Genomic DNA, 19258 nt, shown 5'->3' on the forward strand with positions numbered 1-19258 from the left:
CTGTTTAGGCACCTTTAATTTAGTACATTCCAGAATATTAAATGTGCCAGCTGGTAAACATATGCCTACCTACATAATTCTTACGGGACAGACACGTCCCCCCAGTACTTTGTTTGCTGTCTGGTATATGAATCTGTTAACCATATCTAAAACACCATCCACTGTGCGCACTTAATTAGCTGCCAGGAGCAAAGCGTTGTGGTTTGTAATCCACATGATGCAACTTTATCCGTCTCTGTGATAGCATTCATTCTATTGTAAATAACAAAAAAACAGACTCTCCCATGTACCCCCTTCGGGATCCTCCTCTCCTTCTGCATTCTGTCAGCACCTTCGTACCCAATAGTTGCCCACAACCACCACCATGTCCAGCACCATGTCCACCACTACCACCATGTCCCCAACCACGTTCGCCACCACCACCAAATCCACCACCAAATCCATCACATCCACCACCACCACGTCTACCACATCCACCTCACCCACCACCATCATCATCACATCCACCATCACCACGTCTACCACCACCACATCCACCACCACTTACACCACCACCACGTCCACCACCACGTCCACCACCACCAAGTCCACCATATCCACCACCACGTCCACCACCACCATGTCCACCACCACATCCAGCACCACCACGTCTACCACCACATACACCACTATGTCCACCACTACCTCATCCACCACCACGTCCATTACCACGTCCACCACCACCATGTCCACCACCACGTCCACCACCACATCCACCACCACATCCACCACCACGTCCACCACCATATCCACCTCAACATCCACCACCACCATGTCCACCACCACCATGTCTTCCACCACCACCACATCCTCCACCACATCCAGCACCACCACGTCCACCACCATGTCCACCACCACCACTACGTCGACCACACCACATCCACCACCACCACAGCCACCACCAACATGTCCACCACCACGTCCACCACCACATCCACCACCATATCCACCTCAACAACCACCACCCCGACCATGTCCACTCTCACCACATCCACCACCACCATGTCCACCACCACCACATCCACCACAACATCCACCAGCACAACGTCCACCACCAGCACATCCACCACCACGTCCATCATGTCCACTACCACCACCAACATGTCCACTACCACCATGTCCACCACCACCACCATGTCCACCACCACCACATCCCCCACCGCCATGTCCACCACCACCACAACCGCCACCACCATGTCCAGCACCACCACCACATCCACCATCATCATGTCCACCACCAGGTCCACCACCACCATGTCCACCACGTCCACTGCATCCACCACACCCACCACCACCACCACGTCCACCACTATCACCACATCCACGACCACCACATCCACCACTACATCCACCACCACATCCACCACCACGTCCACCACCACGTCCACCCCCAACACGTCCACCACCACGTCCACCATGTCCACCACCACCAAGTCCACCATGTCCACCACCAAGTCCACCATGTCCACCACCATGTCCACCACCACGTCCACCACCACCATGTTCACCACCACATCCACCACCACCACCACGTCCACCACCACATACACCACTATGTCCACCACTACCTCATCCACCACCTTGCCATTACCACGTCCACCACCACCATGTCCACCACCACGTCCACCACCACATCCACCACCAAGTTCACCACCATATCCACCATGACCCTGTCCACCACCACAACGTCCACCACCACCACATTCATCACCACATCCACCAACACCACGTCCACCACCACCATGTCAACCAACACCACCATGTCCACCACAATGTCCACTACTGTCTGCACCACCATGCCCACCACCAGATCCACCACCACACCTCCACTATCACCACATCCACCACCACCACGTAAACCACCACCACCACGTCCACCACATCCACTGCCACCACTACCACGTCCACCATCACCACAACCACACCACCACATCCACCACCACCACATCCACCACCACGTCCACTACCACCACGTCCACCACCACCATGTCCACCACCACGTCCACCATGTCCACCACCACCAAGTCCACCACCACATCCACCACCACCATGTTCACCACCACATACACCACTACGTCCACCACTACCACATCCATTACCACGTCCACCACCACCATGTCCGCCACCACATCCACCACCACAACCATCACCACGTCCACCACCATATCCACCACCACCCTGTCCACCACAACCACCACCACGTCCACCACTACAACATCCATCACCACATCCACCACCACCACATCCACCATCACCATGTCAACAAACACCACCACATCCACCACCATGTCTATGTCCACTACCACCATCTCCACTACTATGTCCACCACCACGTCCACCACCATATCCACCTCAACGTCCACCACCATCATCATGTCCACCACCACCATGTCTTCCACCACCACCACATCCACCACCACCACATCCAGCACCACCACGTCCACCACCATGTCCACCACCACCACTACGTCGACCATACCACATCCACCACCACATCCACCACCACCATGTCCACCACCACCACGTCCACCACGTCCACCACCACCACATCCACAACCACCACCACCACCATGTCCACCACCACCACATCTACCACCACCATGTCTACCACCATGTCCACCACCACATCCACCACCACAGCATCCACCACCACCACATCCACCACCACATCCACAACCATGTCCACCACCACAACCATGTTCCCCACCACATCCACCACCACCACCGCTTCCACCACCATGTCCTTCATGTCCACTACCACCACCAACATGTCCACTATCACCATGTCTACCACCACCACCATATACACAACCACCACATTCCCCAACGCCATGTCCACCACCACCACAACCACCACCACCACGTCCAGCACCACCACCACATCCACCATCATCATGTCCACCACCATGTCAACCACCACCATGTCCACCACCACGTCCAACCCCACTACCACATCCAAGTCCACCACCACTGCATCCTTATCCACCACCATGTCCACCACAATGTCCACCACCACCACATCCACTGCCATGTCCACCAGCACACGTCCACCACCACCACCACCACATCCACTACCACCACCAAGTCTGCAACCACCATGTCCACCACAACACCACCACGTCCACCACTTCCACAACCACCACGTCCACCACCATGTCTACCACCACCATGTCCACCACCACCACATCCACCACCACCACATCCACCACCAAGTCCACCAGCACATCCACCACCATGTCCACCACCATATCCACCACCACCCTGTCCAGCACCACCACATCCATGTCCACCACCACCACGTCCACCACCACGTCCACCACCATGTCCACATCCACTACCACCATGTCCACAACTATGTCCACCACAACGTCCACCACCACGTCCACCACCACAAGTCCACCATCACCACATCCACCACCACCACGCCCACTATCACCACCACATCCACCACCACCACCACCACGTCTACCTCCACCACATCCACCACCACCACATCCACCACCACATCCACCACCACCACGTCCACTGCCACCACATCCATCAAGTCCACCACCACCACTTCCACCAACACCATGTCCACCACCACCACATCCACCACCACCACCTCCATGTCTACCACCATGTCCACCACCACCATGTCCTCCACCACCACCACCAAGTCCACAACCACCACCACCTCCACCACCACCAACACATCCACCTCCACCACCACATCCACCACCACCACATCCACCACTACCATGTCCACCAACACCATGTCCTTCTTAAGTCAGGGTGATATATTTACTAGGAAATGACACAGCTTGGGGCTGCAAGCAGTTTAGCAGCACCGCGGGATATTGCCCCACCAAAGTGTCTAAAAAAGTGACACTCCGGTGGCACAATGCCCTTGTAAATATGTTCCAGGGTTATTTTCACTGTTCAGGAACTGCTTGCCCAGCTGTGAACAGTATGCTTTCTTAAAGAATTTTAAGATACTAATGGTACTAAATTAAGTAACTGTTTTTTCTTTGCTTGCAAATCTTTGAGCTGTAACATTGAAACGTTTAATTGTTTTGACACAGTTTTGATGTAGTTTACATTTTATTTCATGCTTGTGTTTACACATCTATGTTTTTCTTGAGGGTCGGGCTATGAAACACCTGTTATAGATCATAGGAATAGACAAGCTCCATTACTACCGGACCTTCCCTCTCCCACCAGACACTTTAGCTCTTGCCACCCTGTAAAATGCCAACCTCCACAATTTCTCTCATCTGTTCAAAAACACATGAAAGCAGAGGCCCAACACCAGTTCCCTGAGACAAAGGCAGAACCTCAGTTAACACAAGTTTTAAAACAAGTGTAAGAGTCAAATTGAACACCCTTAATTTCTGCTCAAACCCGCGCAGAATAGATAAAGCACTCCCATATTTAAATGAAATGGGCGGACACGCAGAGGCATAGTTATGACGCACACTCAGGAATTTTCATTACATTTTTTTGAATCAGTCATTTTTTCTCTGTATGTCTTTTTCCTTAGCCTGCTCTTCCTGATCCATTTAGTACAAAGCTTACCGTTGCCTTTAGGACCAAGGCTCACATTATTGAAGCAGCAAGTCTGCATACCACTCAGTAGCATTGTTCTGCACAACCAGTGATGTCATTGAGGGGGGTCATTGCCTTCAGAAAATGCAGCACCATGAGACCGCTAGCTTATTCCTATCACGGAAATATCAAGTAAGCGTAATTCTGTTTATAATCTTACTGTACTAAACATACTTTCTGATGCTCTTTCTGCATTTAGTTTAGCTTCCTAAATGTGAAGGATGTGGGCACAAAATATTCAAATTGTAAAAAATCATGTAGGCGAAACCTATTGCTTTTACTAATGCTTGTTACTGAAGTTGTGAATGGTTAGAAACATTTTGTAGCATTTTCTTCATCTGCTTTAAAAGATCTGGTTCGGAAATATTTGACAGCTGTTATGGAGGCTCTGTTCTGTTCATGGGGAATTGAATATTTAAAGCCTTTTTGTATTTAAAATGATTACGAGTCTTTGATGACCCAGCCATGCTCTTCCACCACAGACTTATCTCCACCCTACCGTCCCAGGCAACGGTCTTAAAAAACTCATCCACTGGCACCTAACCAGCCATTAACTCCTTGACACCACACAGTTCAGCTTCAGACCCAATCACAGTGGAGAAACAGCACTCATTGCTGCCACAAATGCCCCTCATCCTCTCAGACCTCCTGCAGCACTGGAGAAGCTACACAACTGTTGAACACAAGTTAACTTAGGGTTTTCTTGTACCTACACCCTGACAAGGATTGTGGTCACTGCCTGAGTCGGTACCTCAACAAGTAACCACATTTCTTACACCTAGTACTTGGAAGAATAGATATCGTTTTGAAACACACATATGGGAAAATAAGTATTGTTATGGGACTTCAAGCATCCCCTGGTTCTTTTCCCACCTCTTTTACCGTTGGAAAGAACCTTCAAGAAGACATGTTATAATGCTCTGTTGACAAATTCTGCAAGCATTTGTATGACATTCACTCAAGTACCAAATAAAAGCCAGCAATCAAAAGCAATAATGCAGTTGACTCTGGATGTGTCCCTCCAAGTAAGTCACCAACTACTCCCAAGTAGGAATGGATAGAATCAACTTTTCCACCTCAGGCATGGACTGGAGTGAGGACCACATACATTTCTGCACAACATCTAACAGCCTCAGGTCAGGGTAATACCCCGACACCATACGTTTGCAACTAGGTGAGCCGACCATACAGGCATTTGGGGCATGTTTGATGAAACATTGTTTTTCAAATCCAGCGTATACCCAGTACAATAACCAGTAACTTCTGCTATTTATGACATAGGAGAAAATAATTGAGGAAAATGTAGTTGTTTGGTAGACATAACTAAAATACAAAAACTCAAGTATAATGATGTTATTGTATAGGTGGCCCAAGTATTGTCTTGCATTTGATGATATAATACCATCTCACTCTAAACGAGCATGAAAATAGTGCTGTGTCCCTTAAATTGAGGATTGAGCATGGTCTTAGCTACAAAAAGGGTAGAGGGGTTAAAGAAGTATACCTGAAGTTCCAAAATGGCCTTTTATTCCACGGGGCATTTTCCTTCTCAGCTGAAGCCATTTAAGGACAGTTTTGAAAGCCCAGGCCCCCTACTGGTGCCACAGCCACATTTCCCAGCTTCCTGAGATTAACTGAAGCAGGCAAAGGAACTTCAATGGGAGAGAAAGCAGGAGGGGCAGTGTGGTAGAGATTAAGAGATCGGAGTCGAAGAGGAGAGAAAGAGAGTGAGAGAGAGATAAAAAATGGACTGATGAAAAGAGAGAGAGGGGGTGAGGATCTGGAGGGAGTAGGTCTGATTTGGGCATTTTTGCTAGGACTGCTTTCGGTTCCCAGTCTGGCCCTCGGTCACTGAACTGTGTAGAAACATCAGTGAAGGGCATTAGTCACTGTTACACCATCAAAAAAAGGGAGACAATAGACAGGAACTACCTTTGCTTGCATTATTTATGAGGAGTCTCTGACACAAGGTCACATATAGTGGCACCTTTTAGCCAGGATTAAGGATTTTGGCAAGTCAGCAAACAGTCTGACTACTGCTACAGGTGTGCTGTGTTGGTACACCATCAACCTTCAAGAATTTCTTTTTACTGAGAATGTAACCAATGGCCTGTTACCGGGGATCTTAGTACTGAAGGAGTTGCAGACAACTCATGTAGCTACAGAGGAGGAAGTAGCTGCTCCTGAAAGTGAGAACAATGTCACTGCACTTGAGCTGGGACATGCAAAGCACATTCTGAGCTGTGCTTGAGAGAGAGATGGGTCCATGGCAGGTACATAGAGGACCAGTGTTGGCAGAGGGAGGTACAAGTAGAAAGAAAGAGACTTACGCACCTATTGGAAACCTACATGTGCCATAAACAAGTTATTTTCATTTACTTTCAGTGTACTTCGTCATTGAGCATTTCCCAGAACTAACTAATGTCATGCTTGATGTATCACCGGCACAAATGACCTATCCCACAGCATTCTCCTTAGTGTCCTGAGTAAAATGATACCTCACTTGTGTGGGTGTCCAATGCAGAATTTGCTCAAATTTTATTTTGTAACAAAATGTAGCGCATATTATTGTCAGTGTTAGACCCTAAATCCCTATGTTTTGGGCTCTTTCCAGTCTTAAGGCCCTTACCCCACCTACCCAAGTGAGGTATCATTTTACTCAGGACACGGAGAGGAACACTGTGGGGTAGGACATTCATGCGGGCACAGTGATTCCACCAAGAAATATGGGGATAATGTATTTTTTCAGCTAATTTTGAGGTTTGGAGGGCATTCTGGGTATGGAAACATTGGGTGATGCACGCAAGCCATAACTCGCTGGACTCCCCTGGGTGTTTAGTTTTCAGAAATGTGTGGGTTTGGTAGTTTCCCAGGATGGTCACTGAGCCTGGGGCAAAAAATCTAGGTGACCCCCCCTTGCAAAACCAGGTTGTTTTGTAATAGGTCATTTCCTACCCAAAATCCCCTGCAAAACTCCAATTCGGTTGAAACCAGCCCTTGCCTGTCAGAAGGCTTTGGGAAATGCGGGGTGGCTGGAATTATCTGGATCCACACAGATTCGAGAACTTTCCACCACAAAAATGTGAGGAAAATGTTTTTATTTTTTTTACAAATGTTGAGGTTTTCAAGGGATTCTTGGTAACAGAACCTGATGAGAGCCAGACAAGTCACAGCATCCTAGATTCCCCTGGGAGTCTAGTTTTCTAGAAACCCACGGGTGACTAGTTTCTAGAGATTCTGCCATGCTCCACAAGGCTATACTGAAAGCCCCAATATTTATAGTCAGGCTTTAAAAACACAATTGGTTTCTTTGGAACTTCTCCCTGGTAATGTGTTGCTGAAATATGTTGATGATCTCCTTGTGGCCTCAGACACTGAAAATGGCTGTAAAGAAGCCATCGTTAAATTGTAGTTACATTTGGCAAAGTATGGCCACAAGGTGTCCTTATCAAAATTTCAATATTGTCACCAGGAGGTCACCTACTTAGGTCACCTACTGTCGAAGGAGGGACACAGACTAACACCTGAGCACATAGCTGCTATCACTAACATGCCTGTTCCTCAGAGCCAACGCGAGGTATGCAAGTTTCTTGAGTTAACTTTGTATTGTTGGCATTGGATCCCAAACTTTTCCTTACTAACAAAACCTTTTCTTTACTTCACCACCAAAGATGTGCATGTACCTTTTCCTTGGACTCCAGCATGCTAGGAAGCTTTTAAGCATCAATTCAATTCAAGGTTGCGATTTGTTCTGCGTCTGTGCTTGGTACTCCTGATTACCAGAATATTTTGTGCTCTATGTACATGAGGCGGACGGTTGAGCTATTTCTGTTCTTACACAGGGTTTCGGTGGTAAGCAGAGACCCTGAACCTATTTCTCCGCTATCGTTGACAATGTCGCCAGAGCACTCCTGAGCTGTCTAAGAGCTGCAATAGCGGCTGCAGTCTCTTATCAGACAATCAGAAGGGTTCGTCCTTGATACTGATCTCACAGTGATGGTACCCTATGCTGTGGACACGCTTTTAAACAAGACGAAGACGCAGCACCTTACTAGTGCAAGTCTCACTGGATTTGAGCTGACCGTATGTGTTCCACACATTACCATCAAACGATGCGCTACTTTGAATCCGGCCAGTTTACTACCCCTCCCTTTGGAAGAAAAGGACAATGATGTCCCTGATTGTTTTATTGGGACTGAGGAAGAAACAAAGGATAGGCCGGACTGATGTTCCCTTATCTGACCCCAAGGGGAACTATATGTCGATGGCTCTTGTTTCAAACTGCTGGATGACACTACTACTGCAGCCTATGCAATCACCACGTAACACACTGTAGTTGATACATCCCGCATTCCATATCAGTTGTGCCAAGCTTCAGAGTTAGTTGCCCTCATTAGGGCCTTTGAATTGAGCGAGGGAATGGTTGTTAATGTTTACACTGACAGCCAATACACGTTCAGGGTGGGCCATCATTGTAGGCGCCTCTGAGCAGAGAGAGGCTTCCTGACCTCACATGGGCAAAGAATACAGCATGGTCCATTAATACTTGCATAAGGACAACCGCAAGTGACCACAAACACAAAAACCATTGCTGTCAGCTTTGTTAAAAGTAGTAGCATTTCCATCATTACTTGTGGCTGGAAGTGCTGTCAGAAAAAAAATGGTTTGCCCCCTAAATCGACAGGGATGACAAAGATGTAAGACCCTGTTTTGGATTTCTTTTTAGGGCTTATTGTACTCTCTTTTGACTCCAGTCCGGCAGCTGCTTGAGAGAGAGTGAAGTCAGCTGGTGGGCTGAAATCAGCAAGCCAGAGGTACAAGGAGTCAAAATAAATGCTTGATTTCTGAGGTTCAATCTGCTTTCACAGACCTTTAAAGGGTTTAATGGAATATGGTGGTACAAAATATTGGATTTGTTGTCTGATGATGTTCACCAGGAGCAGGTGCCCAGGACACATAATACTTACTTACACATGCGATCTGTTATGATGCCATGGCTGTAGCCATAGCAGGATTGGCAGACCCCAGCACTCTCATATTAATGGTTGCCCCCCTTCAATGCAGCAGATAACAGGCAGTGCTGGAAGGTCGATAGATTGCTTTCAAAACCAAAGCTTTCACCTCAAAATTGGATCAACATGAAAGCTAAAATTAAAGACTTTCACTGGGCTGATAAACACATTTCAGATTATTTGGTACATTTTGAGATCAGTGATACTGCTCCCCCATATCCATCTAGAAAAACTAGCATCATACATGGGTAGCTGTTAAGCTTTGAAATTCCCCTTCCCTTAATTCACTTGATTATTCTATATTAGGTTAGCAAAATGTGGCTAAAAGCCGACATTTTGTATTCACTATATGTAACCCACTGTGTTAGCAGTGCAGCATGTAAGCTTTATTTAGCTCATGTGACTCCATTTTGTATTTCCCAATCATTATTAGACTGCTTAGGCTGTGCTAATGCAAAGTCATCTAGGTTTATTCTTCTTTTTTATTCTAGTTTGAACAAAAGTCATCAGCCAAAGCATTTCCTCCTCTTGACAAAGGACTTTTTCAAGGCAAAGTGAAAGACCAGCCACAGAACAATTTGATCTGTTGTTGTCCAATTGCAACTGATGCTGTCTTATGTGGAAGACTATTACAACCAAGTGGTTTCTGTTCGCCGTATTACACAGGTAATCCAAAAGAAAGCGATATAGAGCTATGCAGATATCCAATATCCAAATATGTGCATAATGAGGTGTCCGAAGGCAAATGGCATGATAATTATAGCAATAGAATAATGTGAAGCCAGTAAGTTCAATTAATAAATTACATAAAATGGTGGATAATATCCAGAACAACTTGGATCCGAGCAGAACGCGGTCTCCTAAACAACCATCCGATGGGCATATTTGCATATTGGACATCTGGCTGATGGCTTTTGTTTAAAATGGAATGAAAAGGAAAAATAAGATAAGACAACTTTGCATTAGCAGTGATTTTCTGTATCAAATCAGATTTCTTCAATAATTATGCATGTATTGTCTTACAGACTTTAAGTGTTGACGAATTGTGGTTCAGAGCCAATCCAGTCATTTTTATTTGGTTCTTGTGGAGTTGACTAGTCTTGTCTTTGTCTAGTCTCTGTGTCTGAATGAGTAAAAATGAATGAGTGCAGTATTGAAAATAATATATGGTAAAGTAAGGCTTATTGTGGATAACATTTATGATTCACACGTCTGAAGGATAGGGGTCTTTGTAATTCTTAATACATATTTGAGTTTTGTATCTATTTTATTGACTATTTATGAGCTATTTATGTATATTGATATAATTGCATTTTATTGACAAGCACAATAAACTAAGGATATATATATCCTAACAAAATAAAACATTATGTGTTACCAAGCTTTTTCTAAAAACCTTTGGTGCCACTGTTTTAGCTCTGTGCTGATGAGGGGACCTATCCCCCTCTGCTTCAAACATAGAACTGACACGTTAAGTTTCAGGCAGTGGGGTTTGGTTTGTTTGTAGACTTTTTCCCTGTACCCCTGCCTAGGTATCAGTCCTGGGGTCCCCTTCTGTGTGACGTTTCAGAATTGTATTAAGTAAAAATATATTGAGAGTATTTAATTTTAGACATCTTACGGGGGATGAGAATAAGATGCTTCTTCAAGTTGATTCAGGATTTCTTTAACAGATTATATAAACAGGGGGCAAGGACCCACCTCTGTTTTAAGTTGATTGATGTTTCTATTTTCCGAGTAAGAGATGTTTCCCTCCGTCTTTATCGGGACCAAAGTGGTTGTATAAAAGCGTAATATTAAGTGCAAAGGTTTTGGTGGACACCCTATGGGGCTAGCTTTAGCCGTAGCAAATCCCGGGGGACAGTGTCAAAGGTCACATTTAAAGGAATTAAACATATGTAAAGATTGTGTTTCATTGATATTGCAAACTTGGCCAGAAGCATCACAGTGAGCAAGTTGGTAATAGTCGACAGACCCTTGCTAATTCAAGTTCGATTCAGTGGCATGAGATGAGCTGCAGCTTCCTAGGCTTCTAGCTCGTCTACCAAGCACGAGGCACGTCTGTTAGAGTACCAAACAGTAATGTGTGAGATATTTCGGTGAGCTTCTCTTACAGATGGGTTGCAAATCCTTCCTTACTATACCTCCATGATGATATGGGTGAAAGATCACTTTATTATAGAGGGGAGCCAACACCAGTGGCCACAGGTCAGGGTCAGCCCTAAAGATTAATTTGACAAGCTGTTTGGACCCAGTGCCTATTTACTTCTTTTTTTATGTTTGAAAGCTTTATTAAATGCAATATATTAATAAACAACAAGAGACATCAGCAGAAAGTTAAAAAAAATACAAGAACAAAATCTAAAACAATGTTAGTGCTTACGTCATAACAGAATACTAAAGCATTTTATGGGATTTTAAGATTAGAAGGGAGGAGGGGTAAAGAGGGGGGAAAAGGTTTGTAATGCTACAATAGACCAATTTAAAAGAATAATGGCGGCAATTCAAATTGTAAAAAGAAACATGTGATCAAATAACAGTATACATATGCAAAAAAGAAAAATAATATAAAACAGAAGAATCTCAAAAACATCAAATAAGCACACAGGGAGAGAGTGTAAGTCCTTCAAGGAGGTTTAATATTCTCTGAAGTGATGTGAGTAGATAATGGACGAGCTAGTTGGTCTAAATATGTAGTAAGGAGTAACCAGCAAAGGTCCACATTACGACGTGGTTTACAAGAAGAGGCATAAGCCACATCAAGTCTGTGAAAATGGCACAAAGAGTTCCACCAGTCTTTCGAAAGAGATTTCCAATTGGAGGAAATATGTTGAAATGCAAGTGCTAACATGAGACCATAAAGACCATGTGAGTGTGGAGGAAGATCTAAAGAGTCTGAGAGGCTGGCCAAAAAGAGATGAATATTCGAGCATGGAGTTGAAAGTGAGAAAATGCGAGAAAGACAAGGCCATATTTTATTCCAAACGGAAGAGACAGGGGGACAGAGAAAAAATTGATGGAAAAGATCAGCGTTGAGAGAACCACAGGTCCAGCACTTAGAATCAGTAGAAGAAGAAAACCGAGATAAAGATAGAAGAGAACGAAAAAGCCTATGGTATAGAAAAAATAAGGATTGGGTGAGAGAAGCAGAACGAGAAATCCTTAAGGATCTAGACCAGAACTTTTCCCAAAGTTGAACAGGCCAAATACAATCAAAGTCATGTTCCCAAGAAAGTTCCACTTTAGTTTTGGAACGTATCGGATTAGGAGAGGAAAATAATTTATAAATTAAAGAAGCTTTAGGAAAAATAGAAAGAATAATAAGAAGAGGAGATTGAGAAAGTAACGGGGTGAAAGAGGGGAGAGAATAATAACGATCAAGAACTATCTCAACGAGACTAGTAAATTTATGTAGGAAAGAGTTAGGGCAACGGAACAAAAGCTGAAACTGGGGAAAAGATCAAGGTGAAATACCATCAAAGAGTTGATTGACCCACATAATACCTTTTAATCTCCAAGAAGACCAGTAAATGGGCCTATTATTTAAAGGAATAAGAGAATAATGCCAAATTGGGGTATTTAGAAAGGATTCCCGTGAAATATCATGTGGAGAGAGCAAAGGTTTTAAGAGAGAAGAGGTATGCTTAAATAGAGGAAGTGAAGAAAGGGGATTCTTAGTAGAGAATCGCAAAAATTCTTTGAAAGAAAAGGGTAGTAACAAAATACGCTCAATATCAAGCCAAAGGGGAGAAAATAAAGAAGTATCGGGGAAAGCCATCTGGAGTCTTGTCATAGAGAAAAAGATTTATGATAGAGACGAAATTCCGGAAAATTAACACCACCATTTGATTTGGATTTACGAAGAATAGACAAAGAGATTCTAGTCTTTTTACCTTTCCAGAAAAATTTGGAGAGAGAAGAATCAATGTGTTTACAATAAAGAGCGGGGATATGAACAGGTAACATGGAAAAAGTATAAATAAGAATAGGAGCAACCATCATCTTGATAAAATCAAGACGACCCCAACCAGGAAAGAAAAAGAGGATTCCATGAGGAGAATAATTTCTCAATCAGGGATAAAACTGCAGACATATTTAATGTGATAGAGGAAGAAATGGACTTAGAGAACAAAATGCCAAGATATTTGATCTTTGTTGTGTTCCAAGCAAAACCAGTCGAAGAGAACATATGTGGAAGACAAGAAATGGTCAAGGGAAGTATTTCGGTTTTGTCAGAATTGATCTTATAGCCAGAGACAGACAACAAATTATCAAATTCGGCTAGTAAAGGGGGAAAAGAAGATTCTGGGTTGGAAATAAACAAAAGGATATCATCTGCATATGCAGAAAGCTTTAAGTGATCATCACCGTAAGGGAAGCCCGAGATAGGATTGTTATTACGTATAGAGGTAAGAAATGGTTCAAGGGCCAAAATAAAAAGAAGCGGAGAAAGTGGGCAACCTTGACGAACACCTCTCTGGAGGGTGAAGGAAGAGGAGAGTTGACCGTTCATGAGGACTGAGGCTTTGGGGGCAGAATATAACAAAGAAAAAAGAGAGATACATTTAGGACCGAAGCCATGCCAACGCAATGAAGCAAATAAAAAGGACCAATCTACTCTATCAAAGGCTTTCTCAGCATCAACAGAAATAGCAGCAAGGGGAATGGAAAGGGAAGAGGCTTTATTCAGAACATTAAGAAAGAGCCGGAAATTGTCAGAAGTAAGTCTACCTATGACAAAACCGCATTGTTCTTTACCAATAAGATGAGGCATAAGGGGGCCTAAACGTAAAGCAAGCAATTTAGCAAAAAGTTTATAATCAACATTAACCAATGAAATTGGACGGTAATTTTTACAATGCTGGGGGTCACGACCATCCTTAGGGATCAAACAAATGGTAGCATCTTGAAAAGAACCTTCAGCCATTCCAGTGGAATAAAATGATTGGAAGAGTGACAGAAGTTTGGGTAACAAAAGGTCAGTAAAATGTAAATAAAACTCAACAGGAAAACCATCAGAACCCGGAGTTTTACCTGCAGTGAGGGAAGACAAAGCAGTAGAAAGTTATTTTAGTGAGAGATCGGATTCAAGAACGGGAAAGTTAAGATGTGAAATCGAAGGCTTGGGATGTTTCTCAAAATAGGACTGAATAAGCGAAAAAGAAGGGGGAGATTCAGGAGTATATAGCTGTTGGTAAAACAATTGGAATTGATCAAGTATGTCTTTATCTTTATGAAGAAGGACATTGTCAGAAGAGTAGATGGAGTCTATAAGAGTACGTTCTTTACGAGATTTAAGATAGTTAGCCAGAAGTTTACCAGATTTATTCCTACCACCATAATAACGGGCACTACTGTGAAGAAGAATAGAAGAGGCATTATCAGTCGTAGATTTGTTAAATTCAATTTTTGCCCGAAGAAGACTTGGTGACATACATTTGTCTGAAGAGGTGTAAAATTGATTTTCTAATTGTTTTACATGTGCTAAAGAAAGTTTCTGCTTCTGAAGATATTGTTTCTTCTTTTTGGAAACTAAATCAATAATGAAACCTCCAGCCGTAGCTTTATATGAATCCCAGAGTAAATAAGGAGGTGTATGGGGATCAGAATTAATTTGAAAGAAATCATTAGTAAAGGATCGAAAGGAGGATGAGAAGTTAGGGTCAGAAAGGAGAGAACAGTTGAAGCGCAATGAGAAGATTTGGGATGTGGTGAGAGCAATTAAAGGTCTGGACAATGGGAGCATGGTCAGAAATTACAATAGGCTCAATTGATAAAGATAATAAGGACTAAGATAAGGATTGAGAGAGGAAGATATAGTCCAGGCGAGAAAAGGATGAGTGAGGAGGAGAAAAGAAAGAGTAATCCAAAGTGTCTGGATGTGAAAGTCTCCATGAGTCAATGAGATGAGCTTGTGAAATGGTATCAAGAAATTGTTTATGTGGTTTGTGAGGAGTAAATCGAACTGTGGATTTGCAGTCAAGAAATGGGTCCATAATTTCATTACAGTCTCCACCTAAAAGGAACAAGTCATTTTTACATTGAATGCACTTACTCGTAATTAAAGGCCAAAATGTACAATCAGGCTGGGTAGGGCCATAAACATTGAAAACAGTTAGAGAAATTGAGTTAACTAGTAAATTAACAAATATCCAGCTGCCATCCTCATCCCTCTCTTCAGACAAGACCTTACATTTCAACTTTTTATGAAGAACAATGGGAACTCCATTTTTCTTGTTATGAGAGGGGGAAAGAGAACCGTACCAACCCAACCACGTTTTATTTTAAGAGTTCCAAGTTCATTAAGATGAGTCTCTTGAAGAAGGACAATGTCAGGGGTATAGGAATCTAAGTGAGAGAGAACTCCCTGCCGTTTAATGGGATTAACAAAACCTTTTCACATTCCAAGAGATAACTCTAAAGGGAAACATCCTAAACAACGAAGATCAAACAACGACTTACCTGAACAACGAAGTCTGAACAACGAAGAATCTCATACCACGAAGTCCTGAACCACGACTTTTCGGAACAACAAAGTCCTTAACAACAAAGTGGCATGTCACTTATCTTAATTTATGTTGTTAAAAAAAGGTTCAGAATGTATTTACCTTGTTATGCAAGTAGATGGCACTGTTGGTTTGTAATTCACTGTGGTGGAGCCTTTCTATTCTCAACCATCTGCAAGTGATGGTTCTTTTGCCAGTAATGTGGTTTCGTAAACTTGCATTCATGCGCACATGTGTTTTTGTGTAACCTCAGGAATATTTTAGTTTTACGTTAGATATTTAATATAACATGATCGTAAGTCCGAGATCCATTAAAATCCTACACCGAGAAAACATTTCTGTCAATGGGAGAAGCTCTCACTGAATGTTGCTGCTTATAGAACTGCCTCTATGAAAACTGATTATGAAAAACAGAATTTGATGGAGGCAAAGCATCAGGTTGGGACACATTCATGCTGTCAGGTTTGTATCCGTGCTATCATGCATGTGTTTAACCTTCACGACACAAGTTTGAATCCTGGTAGGAAGGACTCAGTCTTTCATCCTTGTAAGGTCAAGAAAATAAGTAAGAGCTGGCCAAGCATAACACCTGTTATTGCATGTCATAAGACCTCATTCCTTTGGTGGCTTGTACTTTAAGAATGGTTTTCATACCTTGCACATTTCTCAAGTTATGGGAAGGAAGGAGGTGCTATAAAACACAATCAGAAGCACACACCCTGCCTACCACGGGAACGGATGACCCTGCAGCAGCGCAGGGCACATGCAGGGAAACTGGGTCTAAATATTCGGGGAGCGCAGAGGCTCCAGATAGCGCGAAAAGCATGATGCGCAATTTAAAGAAGGAAAAAGTAGAATTTAGCAAGCTTAGCCCAAAGTGTGTGAGGGTATTTTTAGGGTGGGTGTAATTGTTTTTTAAGGGTGGGGGGATAGGGGTATTAGATGAAAAGCATTTTTCTTAAAAACGCATTCCGTGGTAAAGGAATGTGTTAAAAAAAAAAAGTCGTGGTTTAGACGAGGTCGTGGTTGCGACCTCGTTGTTCAGGAAGTCGTGGTTGTTGAACTCGTTATCCAACACACAACCAACTCTACATGGTAACTAAGCAAAAATCAAAGAGAGCAATAAATGCAATACAATATGTATACATCAGAAGATCAAAACATATGAAACATGTATGACAAATGCAGCCAATGAAAGAAAGAAGAAAAGGAATAGCAAGAGAAGAGTATGTAGCAATAGTAAAAGAGGACAGGGTAGAGAAAGGGGGAGCAGAAAAAAGTTTGTTAGGAGGGGAAAAAGGAGAAAAAAGGACAGACGGTACATATCCAAAGGGATGACTGTAGAAAACATACCTGATGGGGAGATACAAGAGGCAAATGGGTAGTGGTGACACTTAACAAGATGAACCGTACGAAGAGCAGGATTCCGACCACACCAGGACTTGAAGACAACAGTGAGGGGATCACATGAAGTATGGGGTAAATGGCGTAACTCTATGTAAGGGAATAAAAGGAAAAACTGTCAACAAAGACGTAACGGTAGGAACATGCAATAAATATAAACAGATCTATGTATAGAACAGCATTACGAAAACGTAAGAAACACGATAATATATCAAACAATACCTAGAACGTTGCAATAAAAGATATCAAAAGAACCAGCAAGTATTAATGGCATATAATTCAACCAGTAGGAGGAGCGGAGGCATCCATGCCACTATTAGATTGAAGATTAATGAAGTTCTTGAGTTCTCCAGGATCCTGAAAAGTCCATGTTCGGATTTGATGAGTGACGTTGAAGATGTATGGGAGAAACAAACCATATGGTCATGTCATAAAAGATTAAATGTTCGCAATATGTACAGTAGAACTTCAGAAGAACAGCATGTCCAGCTGACGCAGATCTGACAAACTTCAAGTTAACCACTCCACAAAAATTCCTCAAAACAACTTCCAGTAGATGGCAGTAGGTAGAGGTAGTCCGTAAGGTGTCAAGCAAAAAGAACATTTGCTAAAAAACAAACAAGCTGGCTCTTAGAATGTATTAGGTGTGAGAAAAATGCAAAGAAATCCTAAAATGGTGGCACTGTGAGTAAACATTGCAGATTGTATTGGAGGTGCTACAAACTTCATAAATGAGGGTTAAACAAATGATAGGCAGTCCAGTAAAGCACCATTACAGATGCGGTGGCATGAGAATATCAGAGGCGGCATGAAGAGGGCGTTAGCAGAGTTCAGGCAGAAGAATTGAGAGTGTCCATACACTAGCGGCAGTAATTGGAGTGGCGCTGTGAGGTAAAAGCTGCAGGCGACATCAAAGCAGACCAAAGCCTCACAAGCGCACGGTGCACACGTAATATGACATCCACAAATCACCGCTAATCACTGCTACAATGAGTAACAAACGTAGCGGGACAAGGGAGTCAAAAGCGGCAGATGGAGGGCAGCAGCACAGCCATCCCAGAACGAGAAAAACACTTGCGTCGGAAAATGGCGGCGGCCGCTCTGAGATGAGAGCACCGCTGGGTAGAAACCGAGCATGCAGGAACTTTCAAATGACAGAAATGTCTCACCAAAAACTCCTCACATTCCGATGCACCGTAGAGATGGAAGCCGACGAAGAAAATGCCGGAAAGTGCAATTAAATGTTCGAAGACATCCTGGTATGACTGAGGAATCCCCCAGGCGGCTATCTTGATTGGTGCCTTAGCCACGCCCCCAGTGCCTAGTTACTTCTAATTCATGATTACTGACATGGAGATAATACTGCTACCACTAAGATACGGATAATGAAAAACTGACATAAGGGCATAACCACTGACATGGAATTGATGACTGAGGTTTGTAGAACGTTACATGTCACTTTTGTGGTATTTGGAGTGGCACCTTCTGCCTCCATTCAATTACCAGCTTGAGTTCTTTGTTTCAGGGAATGTTTAAGAACAACTCTGTCTTTCCTTACATGGCAGATTTATTTTAAAACACTCCACCGACTCATATATGGTGGCGCAGGCATTATCTGTCTCATTGATGGACACAATCCTCTTTGTATTCCCATAAATTTAGACTGTGCATGGGCGCCCAATGAATGCAGTCTTTTGTATTGTGTTTATT

The 19258-nt window shown here is 43.5% G+C and overlaps 1 protein-coding gene across 1 annotated transcript in view; it reads right to left on the minus strand.

Annotated features, from left to right (window-relative positions):
* LOC144826933 (arylamine N-acetyltransferase, pineal gland isozyme NAT-10-like) overlaps positions 1-17513 on the minus strand; it is a 31168-nt gene extending 13655 nt beyond the window's left edge. The window contains exon 1 of the mRNA XM_078685395.1: positions 17498-17513. The gene's annotated coding sequence lies outside the window, so the exon portion shown is untranslated. The remainder of the gene's footprint in view (positions 1-17497) is intronic.
* Positions 17514-19258: the final 1745 nt, after the last annotated feature.

Source organism: Lissotriton helveticus, chromosome 4_1 (genome assembly GCF_964261635.1).
Source record: "Lissotriton helveticus chromosome 4_1, aLisHel1.1, whole genome shotgun sequence".
NCBI classification, from domain to species: Eukaryota; Metazoa; Chordata; class Amphibia; order Caudata; family Salamandridae; genus Lissotriton; species Lissotriton helveticus.